This window comes from Manacus vitellinus, unplaced genomic scaffold (genome assembly GCF_001715985.3).
Source record: "Manacus vitellinus isolate BGI_N305 unplaced genomic scaffold, ASM171598v3 scaffold_6_pilon, whole genome shotgun sequence".
Classification (NCBI taxonomy): domain Eukaryota; kingdom Metazoa; phylum Chordata; class Aves; order Passeriformes; family Pipridae; genus Manacus; species Manacus vitellinus.
The window spans coordinates 16085657-16096905 of NW_021940750.1; positions in this window are offsets into that span (position 1 = coordinate 16085657).

Sequence of the window (11249 nt, forward strand, 5' to 3'; positions counted from 1 at the left end):
GCTCCTAAATTGTTTTTGCAGCATTTTACTGAAGTAGGAAATGTGCAGAATGGTAAGTTATCAGTTAACTGACAGTGCAATCAATTGGTGAAACATATAGAAAAAACCCCAAGTCGCACTATTAAATTGCAGACGGTGTGGTCTCCCCTTGAAGGCTCCACCCTTGGTACTTGACAGTGTGACCTGAGTTTCTGCAGTGACTGCCCTTACCTGGTCATATTGATCTCATACAAGTTGGGACTGAAGGAAAGATCAAAGTTCATGATTTTTTGGAGGTAGGTTTCTTGAAGAGCTGTCTCTTAAAACACTTACATGAAATTATTAAATATAGAATGTAGCAAATAAAATAAATATGGAAAATGAAATGTCCACAGTTCCTTATTGAAGTATGTATGTATATACACATGCTTTTTTAGCCTAGTAAAGAAGTGGATGTTGATATAGGGGTTTTAACATATTAAAGGGGGTCAGCCTGCTACAGATAAATATTGCTTACTATTCAAATGTTAAGTTTTGAAAAATGAATGAAAACAGTTGTATCTAATTTTGATATCCTGTTGGTGAGTTGTCTAGCTCTAACATTAGTTTAATTTTGTTATCCTGTTATCCTGTGTGATGACACAAATAAGCCTGATTTTATGTCCCTGATGTACTGTTAGAGTTGGAAAATTTCTTTCCACAAATGACCACTTTCTTTACTCTTTCTTCTCTTAGTACTTTTTTTTGACTTAAAGTCAAAACTTAAAATTTATAACATGCTCATACTGCTTCTCTCCTGTAAAACATACCAGGTCTCACATAAAGTTTATGGAAGTCTGACAATACTTTTTTGTCCCCTTTTGTCTGCACTTGCCTGTGCTCCCTCACTTGTTTTGGGGATGCACTTGTCCTGTCTGGAGATTTCTCATTGCTAGCAGGTAGATACTGGGATGATCCCATTCCATATCCTAACCTGCTTTTTATGAAAGAATGCTGGAAAGAGCAGCTAGGAGAGCATGTAAAAATGGTGAAGGATAAATATGAGCTCTTAAGTAGCCCAATGAGGTGAAGATGCTCACCTCAATTGACCTTCTGTGTATGTGGTAACTTTAAGCCTTCCACTGATATCATAAAAGGGAGGAGGAGATGGGAAAGCTTTTACCTATACACTTGTCTTTAACCTCAAGGGCTAGTGTTGTTCTTGCACAGTTTGGGGCATAAAGTCCTCTGTCCGATGTGGAGTTTTGGCTCCACAGAAGGGGTCACGTGGCCTTCAACCAAACATGGTACACCTAAACAGTGGGAGCATACATACAAGCCTTAAATTGTTCCTCACTGTCGCTATTCCTGAATCCTGCTGCCCTGAGAGTTTACTTGTTTTTTATTTTAAAATGGTTTTAAGTGGTATTGCCACCATGATCTGCAGTTCTAAGTCATCTTTACATGTCCTCAAAACTGTCCAGATGTATGAGGATACAAAGCTTCTCTCAGAAATGCTTCTGAGAAAGTAGAAATCAAGCTTTATTTTCTTTTTGTACTGGTGCTATTAAGTGTTATTTTGTTTTCTCTCTTCAAAGAATTGTTTCTAAGAAAAAATGAGAGGGCTGAACTGTTACCTCAGAGGTGTGTTTTTGTAGCATGATAGTGACACCATGAGGTAAAATGCCCAGCTCATTCAATGGAGGCATTGAAGTAGTGTATGAAACCTAAAAGACACTGCAGATGTGTGTTGTACATCACCCCCCCCCTTCATTTCTTTATGTTCTTTCTCCCTTTGCCCCCTCTGGAAACAACAGAGCTCCTCAGGTAGAGTTCTGCCAATATGAAGAAGGGATTCTACTGCAGGGCATTCTCGTTTGGGAGTACTTTGCTTTAGATCTCACCTTTTGCTTTGCACTGTAAGAATTTATCTTTGTTAACTTCTGGGATTGCTACGAAGCCTATTTGTTCCCCTCCTTTAAAGGTAGTGAGGATGAGTGGGCTGAAGCAAATGTCTGCAGGCAGTTAGTTATCTTTGTGCATTAATTTATGGGATAGGTGCCCAGAGCCCTAGAATGCCAAAATTTCTTCAGAAATGTAAAAGAAGAATAGCTTAAAACTTCTGAACCTCTCTTCTTCTGATGTACTAGTTAAGGAAACCTACAGCTATTCCTGTACTCAGTGGTAGTAAAAAGTAAGTTCTGAAGTCATCTAGGTGATAAATGTCTCTATATCAGAATTGTCAAGCGAAAAAAAAAGCAATTGCCTTCTTGCAGATATATTGCATGTACAGCTGAAGTGAAGGACTACTAGAAACCATGCTAAATATGAGCAAATAAGATGTGCAACTAGTTTAGCTCATCAGAAGGAAGCCAAGAAAGAGCAGGAATTTTAAGAGCTGAGAGGTTTTAATCTGAAACAAAGGAAATCTTTATGGTGGGTATTTTGTCCCTCCTAGTGTTTTCAGTGCCTTCTGTCTGTGTTTTTAAAATATGAGGACATGTTTGGACACATTCCATTCCCACTACTGCAGTGCTCTTAACAAACATCTAGCTGTATGCTTGCTGAGGAGACTGCTAAGGAGGTGATGAAGACAGTTTGCATGAGCCTTTTCCCTTTCAATGTAAGAACCAAGACCCTTAGAACAAGTGTTTTCTGGTTTCATGTAGGATAAGGGAGTTAGTTTCCTGCCCTGAAAAAGTTCTCAGGAATATACATAGTTGACCAAACCCACAACAGATTCCATGGGAGGTTTTTTTGGGGTGGGTTGGTTGGCTCGTTTTTAATAAAAGGAAGGGGGAAGAAAAAGGTTAATATGAATTTTTATTGTTGAATTGGCAACAACTGTTTTGTGTGTATGTGGTGGTGGGGGGGAATGTTGGAATTTACTATTCAAAGAAAGGATTAGAATTAGCTAAGTAACCCTCTGGAAATACCAGTGAAGTATTCACATTGAAGGGAATAATATTTTATTCGTTTTTCAGGTGGCCTCACAATTTTCTGACTAGTAACTAGATTCTTTCTTATGGCTTTGCATAAGTCTATTTTATTTGCAGGGATATTAATGCCATTTTAAAACTACTACAGTTGCATTCAGTAGTTTAAAAAAAATGTGTGAAGTATCTGCTTATAGGAGGCCCTGGATTATTCTTTATTCAGATGGTGATTAAAAGGGATCCAGATTTCTTCCTGAGAATATAAAAAGGAGACAGCTGACATTCTATTATTAAAGAACAATTAGGGTGACCTTTTTTTGCCTGAACTGGTGGAAGTTTGTTTTCAACTGCAACTGGCACTAGTGCAACTGCAATATCTGGAGCACCCATGTACAAAGGAAAGACAGCCAGTTCTATATGTGTAGCTTTCCAGAGAGAAGCATAAGTAAAGAAGATAAAAGTCTGTCTTAATTTTTTTCTTACTGGAAATTTGACTACAAGAATGACTAGAAGAATGAATGTTTTATAGTCTTAGGCCATAGTCTGGCTGAGAAATGCCAGATGTATATTATCTACCCTGTTTCTCAAAAATACTTAGCAGACCTGTGTTCCTACATTCATTTCTGACCTGTACCTAGTTTCTTTTTTTAAAAGAGAAGTTGTCTACACATGCCCAAAATCATATTAACACAGTGACAGTATTAGCTCAATTTAAAAGATTTAGTCAATGTTGTCAGAAAACAGTTTTTGGTTGGAGTCAATCTGATAAAGTTAGACTAAGTCATGTGTTATTGGTAAAATATTGTTCTCTACCTCACAAGTGAAGTAGAATTTCACTGGAGATGGAACTGTTGTGCTGTCTACTTTGGTGCACATTCATTTAGTGAGGAGGGAATTCAAGTTTTTGTTTACTTGTGAAGTCCACAGCAGACAGCTTCTGCTTGATCCATGGAAGTGTCACATACGTGCATGCATGCACGGAGGGTTATGAAAATGGCTCTCCGACAGTGCTGTTTGCTCGTTAAGTACCTCTGTGTCCCCAAATGTCTCAGATTCAGCTGTGTGTAGCACTATGTTGAGTTTTCCATCTTGTGTTGGAAACTAGAACTCAGATTTGCTCTAAGTGCATCAATTTTTAGTTTCTGTCTGCTTCCTGAATAACATCCATGGTTTATCCATATTCTTGGTATTCATAGAAGCAGAGAAGAAAATAAAGGTGACTGATCTTACATCTATGAATTTCAGAAAAATGTGGGGGTTTCTGTGTTGGGAATTGGCCCCTGTTCTGTGTGTGTGGAAGAGATCCATCTGTGCTTCTCCTACAAGTGCTCTTAGGGTAGCTGGTCCTTTGTGTCTTGTTTCTAGGCAGGACAGAGTCTCAAAGGTTGGCCTTTCATATGCAGTTGTGCCCTTGAAATCCTGTAGTAAATGGCTGTATACTGTTCTCTTCCTCTGATTTTGAAAATAAAATTTAGAAAACTATCCTCTTGTTTTACATTAGCAATGTGAGTCTTTGCTCTTTTCCTCAAGAGGCTTAAAGGAGCACACATCTGTTCCTGAACTGCAAACTTTCCCTAATCCTTCTGATTTTAATTGATGTAGGAGATAAAGAATTGCGTAAATGGGAGAAAGAAGTCCAAATACATGCATGAGATCTTATGTGCATATACTCACTGATCAGGAGATATTGAAATCCTTTTCCCTTGTGACTCTGAAAAACAGTTTTTTAAAAGATGTGTATAAAAATGCATGGGCACGAGTATAGTGATCTCAGATCTAGGGATCTGATCTCACCCTTTGGTTTGTTGCAAGAACTGCAAATGACTTTTTTAGCAAGATTACTGCTAAAAATTCTCTGGCCCTCCCTACTTCCTCAGATGAAACAGGTAGCAAAGAGCAAGAGTGACCTTGCCTGACTTGCATCACCCGCTTTTTGCTGTCTGTTGCCTTGCCCATTTATTATAGCCAGTTTCTTGCCTCACACTTAAATCACAAGCTTTTGGAACAAGCAACTTTTCGTACTTTGGCATTCAGTATTTGCCAATACTGAAGGTATTTGGCACCTTCTTGATGGTGTGTCTAAGGATCACACTTGTATAATAAAAACGTAAGTGTACAATAGCTGGGATTATGCTGAGTTTTGTAAATCATATGGTCAAAGTTTCATTGGATGCAATACCAATAGGATGGTAATAATGTATATATTTTCTAGAAAGTATAAGTGTATAATAGGAACTGCATTTAGACTTGAGAAGCCTTAGAATGATTCTGTCTTCCCTCACTACCCCTCCTTTCTTTTTTTTTTTTTTCCCCGATCCTCTGGAATTGCTTTCATTTTTTTCCTTGTGTGACAACCTACTTCTTTCTGTTTTCCCTTGCTAGGTGGTAGATCTCTATGGTCATACAGTATTTTCTTCCAACAAAATTGCAGGGACTGCACTGTTCTGCTAACAGTTGCAGAGACTGCACAGATTGTTTAAGAGATGTGTGACTGGGGGCAGGGAGGGCAGAGTTATGTAATATTGAGAACAATTTAAAAAAAGGCCATAAATTAGGGACCCAAATATGGAAATTGATAAGTACTAGAGTTAAGGCAAAGGGCTTCAGAGGAGGGACAACTTAGTTTTTAATGAAGGTGAAGATGCAAAAGTAAGCATGGGGGAATGGCTGCGTGTGTTAAGGTAAATATTCTAGCTTAAGCTATGCAAGTGGGTTTGTTTGACTATTTCTATGTATTTAAGTTATTGTGCTGGTTTAATCAATATATATGCTCATTATATTTCAAAATTTACACAGGTGTTGAGACAACAATTCTTGATGCACAGGAGATTTTATGCAAGTAAGTATTTGATTATACAAATGTAGGTCTTAATCATTCTTGTTTTTCTGATGGAAATTCATCTGTGCTTTTCTTCTAAACCTGTGAAATAAATTCCACTGCTTTCTCCATACCTTATTTCATTGATTCAGTAGCCTTATGGGAAGAAAGATTCTCCTGGTAGCCAAGCTAAATCTTCTTTACTGCAAGATAAAGGAATTCTTCTAGTTCTATTACAGGTGGATGTTGTGGGTATTTATCACTGTCACCTTTATGGTGATCTTTAGATGCTGGGAGATTGCTATGTCCCATTTCTCTCTCAAGTGCTTTCCATGACTCTCTTTTCTTTGTCCAAGTAACACATTCCATTAAGATTTTTTTCCATTTTGTTTAAAAACTTGTAATATTTTTGTTGCCTTTCTTCGAAGTATGTTGGTGGTCCAAACTGGACCAAGTCCTGACCACTCTATGAATACAAATTTCTCCTATGTAATACTTCTTGTGTCTTGTAAATAACTTGTAAGGCTGATTAGCCCCTAAGCTGTAAGCCCTGAATTTTTTTAGCAGTATGTACTTTTAAAATAGTACCATTCAGCTGGGGAGAGTGGCTTGAGCTGAAGCTCATGAGACCCAAGTTCTTCTGTTGCACTGTTGGGTGGGTGTTTCTGTCCACTCGATAGACTGAAATGGTGGGAACTGTTGTATTACAGGTGCCTCCTCAGTAGGCACGTGAGTGACGGGGAGAATATGTGGTATGAGACATTCTGCCTTTCAAAGAAGTCAAGAGGGCAGTGGTTTTATTATTAGTTGCTCCTGAAACACTAGCTATTAAATCATGCTACATCTGTGATCTAACGCTGCCATTGAGAAGGATGATAGAGAAAACACAAAAGACACAGTAAGCCTGGGTAAGAGCAAAGGTGGCCTTTTAAAATGGTTACTGAATTGAGTGGTGAGGAATAGATGTCTCATCTTAAAGCGTATGTACTTAATGCAGATGTGCTGTTTTCCTCAATTATGGCTACCTTGCTTTAAAGAAATATAAAAATTACTTTGTTCCAGGGATGCTTCTAACATTCCAGAGAGAAATATTGTTATGTGATGCAAGTTAGGTGTCTTCACTTCTGAATTACTCCAGTATATCCAAAATGTTAAAATACTTCCCATTTCTCAGAGTACCTAATCAACATTTTATAATCCTTATTCTAAAATTGAAAGAAATTAAGATTTTCTTGTGGTGTTTTTAGCTTTGTCTGCAAAGACACGTGTGATGTTTTACAAACAATGCAAATATATTTGGCACTGGATTTCATAATAAATATTTATTACATGCTAATTTAAGATTCAATGTTCATGTTTCCATAAGGTTTGTTGACCATTAAGTTTATGGCTCCCTTCATCAGTTTCAGGGCTAGATAAAAGTAACAAAAAACCCAACAAAAAATCCACAGACTTTAATTTGTGCAATAAATGCCACTGTTTGAAAGTCTGTGATCTGGCCTTTTAAACACACAGCTGTCCTCCTCTCATTCTTCTTGTCCTCTTCTCATTCTTCTCACTTTCTTTACGTTCATAGGAAGGTAAATCCATAGCACTGTAGCGTGACTCCTCATTGTAATAGAGGCCATTAATCAAGCTTTGCTGGTTTTGGAGTGTGGTATCAATATCACTCCCTTCAGCCTTTAGTGTTGCCAGTGCATTCCAAAATATCGAAGCAGCAGTTTCTTAAATAACAAAGCAAACAACTTACTGTACACCTGTAGAAGGTAACATAAAAGGATTGCTTTAAGAAAAATATCCTTTTAGAAAGCATGTTTCTTTCATATTCTTGATGATATATTTACATTCAGCTGTGCACACGATATGATATAGAATGCACTGTATATTGTTCTAGAAATGCATTTGTGGTTTGAATGTGAAAGCTTTATTGACAAAACTGTGGGATAACCATAGGACCAATTGATTGCAAAGCTACTGCAGAAAGCACTTGTACATATACAATAAGGGATATATAGAGATTTATTTTTTGCAATCCAGCCTGTTTTGTATTGCTGAGATACTAACACAAGATGAACTTGTTTACATTCTACCCCAATTATACCCCAACTGGAACTTCATTAAGGTATGTCTGGGAACTGAGAGGGTTTACTGGGGTACTGCTCATGTTACGGAAGATCGCGTGTCTGAGTGAAAGGGGAATATTGCCAATGAACTCAGTCTATTTTGCATCACGCTGCTTTGAGTAGGCACAAAAATACTATAGTGTAAACAGGGACATGTGAATTCTTTTGGGTAGCAAAGGCCTTTCTGTAAATTAGATAAGCTTCCTTCATCATTTCAGTGGTTTGGGGGATCTGACTACTCGCTAGCTTGCTTTAGTATTATTCATTTGACCCACAAGTGGTTATTTTATCCTGAGCAGCAACCCAGTGCTTGGGCTTCAGCAGAGAGATGTTCTGGCTGGCATGTGTTGATGTTCTGTGAAGACAGGATAAGATGCTATGTGGACTGGGGTTTCCAGCCATAGATCCCATACTGTGAATGGACTGCAAGTTAAGCTGCCTTCAGCTGTGCTTCAGAGCTCAGTGAGTTTCTTTTTAATAATGAAGCAAGAGAAGAGAAAGCATATAACTAGGGAGATAAAAAACAAACCTCAAAATGTTTCTGTTCCCTATGAAATGCCGTAATGCTTTCAGGAACACAGTGGGATTTGTGAAATATTTCACTACATGTGCTTTCAGTAATAATGTGTTAAATGTAAAGTGTTAATTTATTTAAAAATAAATATCTAATTACTTGATCTATGAAAATTTACTCCTTTTAAAATTAATTTATCACTTTAAAAAATCAGAGCTGCTTGAACCATTCAAAAAAATTAAATACTTTCCTGTTTGATTAAAATACTTTGCCCGGTTTTCGGGTTTTCACAGCTTGATGTTCATCACTGAAAGCATTCACTGACAACAGCTTCAGTCTTCTCAGGCTGAATTAGATATAGGAATGATGCTCATGTTACCTTTTCAGTCTGAATGGCTTCCTCCTTTCTCTCCTTCCAAGTGGTTCTGCTAATCAGCAACTTGGACAGCAAATCAAGCAGAGCCCTTGCAGACCTTGTGCACAGAGAAATTGTTGAGCAACACTGAGTTCCTCCTCTCTCCACTACTTGTCACTCTGTTGAGGTGATGGCTTGTATCAGCTGCAGGCCTCCAGCTCCAAAATGTTTGCTAGGGGACAGGATACACCTGAGTCAATGCCCCAGCAGAGAGCTGTGCATTAAGACAGTGGACAAGTACGTTATAGACAGCTAAAGGCCAGGAGGGCACACAGCCCTGAGTTCCTATGTTGTGTAGAAAGGAGGACAGGATGCCTTCCCTCTGAGGTTTTAGATCATTGCTCAGATCTCCAGGTTAACATCTGTGAGCAAACTGGTCGAGAGCTGCAAGTGTGCTCCTGGAGAACCGACCCCTGCAGAGTTCGAACACCTTTGTTCCTTTCTTTGCTTTGTCCCAGTTCTCCCATGGCCACATCACTCCACTGAATGTTTGCTCATGTTTTATTGCTGCATTTCAGTTACTTTTTTCACAGATGGATTAGCTTGCATTTTTCCTGGCTAAAAATCTTTATTCCGCCAATACTGAAACATTCCTGAATCTCGTCTCTCAGTTCATGAGATGTGTTATTGACTAAAAATTTGACCAATATGCAAATAAGTATTTTCATGTTTCTAAATTATTTCCTCCTTGTCATTTAAAAAAAGTTTTTGCTTGTTCACGGTCAGAAAATAAGCATAAATAGTAGTTAGGACATAAAAAAGAACTCATGGTATTTTTATGTGTTTTTGTGTTGGCTTTTACCTTGAGATGTCCTTATTGTGCCTATAGTTCTACGAGTCTGCACTGTTAAGAAAACAGCTTTTCTTTCTCTACTGCTGTGAGAGACTACTGCCACTTTAAATAATTATCTTTGTGAAAACAAATGTCAACTTGCCATTGCTACTGTTACTTTATTTTGTCCATAATGCAACTGAGGCAAATCACTAAAATTTCTCTGTTGAATAATGACTCTACTGTAAAAGCTGAGTATCACTCATAATACATAAGAATAATAATCTTCACTGTGGTTTACTTTTAGAAAAAGTTTGGTTTTTTTCTTTCTATATAGGTTTGACCTCTAAGCTAAAAAAGAAAAGGTCTGTGAGGCCTCCATTCACATTCACTGTTGAACCTTAGAGCTCAGCAGATATATAGGAACAGGAAAAATAAAGACTTAATGCATCAGGCCTTCATGACGGACAGACCCTCTCTGCACATTACATCTCGTTTAACCAGATGTGAATTGTATTCTAGCTAGAATAAAGGTTATGTGTGCTACAGGCTAATCTCTTGAATCAGAAAGCCATTTGTTTTATTATTCTTTAGGGTCTTATACTGCAGCAACCTGCTGCAATTCACAAGTGTGAGTAGACAAGCTGCTGCTGACAAAACTAAATATTGCAAAAAAACTGTTTATAGAGAGAATCATAAACTGATGCATCTGAGCACGTGATTTCCATTTAGAAGATTTCTAGTGTTTCACCAGTGCAATCTGCCATAGATAACTGAAATGAATATAACTGGGTTTTGTTTTGTTGGTGCAGACATTGACACTGCGGCTTTGTGACTACATGTACACATTTACTGTATGTTGAAATGATTTAAATATTTTGACTTGCAACAAGAAAAAATAACATTTATACTGCTGTTTTTGCTTTCTGTTTATGCTCTACTGAATGTTATGTACCTAAATGGTAATTGAAAAACAGATTCAAAGCCCAGTTTTTAAAAAGACTATTAAAGCAGCCAGCATAGGACAAAAGAAATATAAATGTCTCAAGTGGAGAATGGATCTGGATACAATTCTTCTGAATTGTCTCAAATGAATGCAGACATTTAACCACACTGGTTGAAACTGAAGAACCACTGCTTGGTCTCCTGCTTTTGTTTTATGAGCAATGGCTGTTGAAGACACTGAATTTCAGGAGCAGGCTCAAGACCATGATTCCCATGCAGACATGACCCCTCAGTTTGGTCTGTATTTTTGCTGCCAAGACTGGTTTTTTTTTGTACACCCACTTTTAAGTTATCAGATCTTTCTACACATCATAATGGAATTCTAAGTCCCACTTAAAAGTAGCACGTTGTACTAGACTGTGAATGCTGAAAACCTGGCACTCTGAAATCCTGATTAACAAAGGGTATTCTCAGGCCTCTGAAAGTAAGCAGGAAAGGCTTATGCTGGGACAACTTTAGCTCTAACTTCTCCAAGTTTCCTGCCCTACTCTGTCCATGTTCAAGTTGTTTATGATTTAGGGTCTTATGCTTCATGTTAAAATGTAACATTTTACAGAGAACTATCACTCATTTCTCTGTGCTTTAAAACTGTACTGTAAAATAGCCCTTTGGGAGCTTTTTCACAAATGGTTTGAAAATCCATGCAGTGGAGTTAGAGATGTAAGCTTGTCATGTGTCCCAAGGTAATACGTTCTGGATGGTTAATCA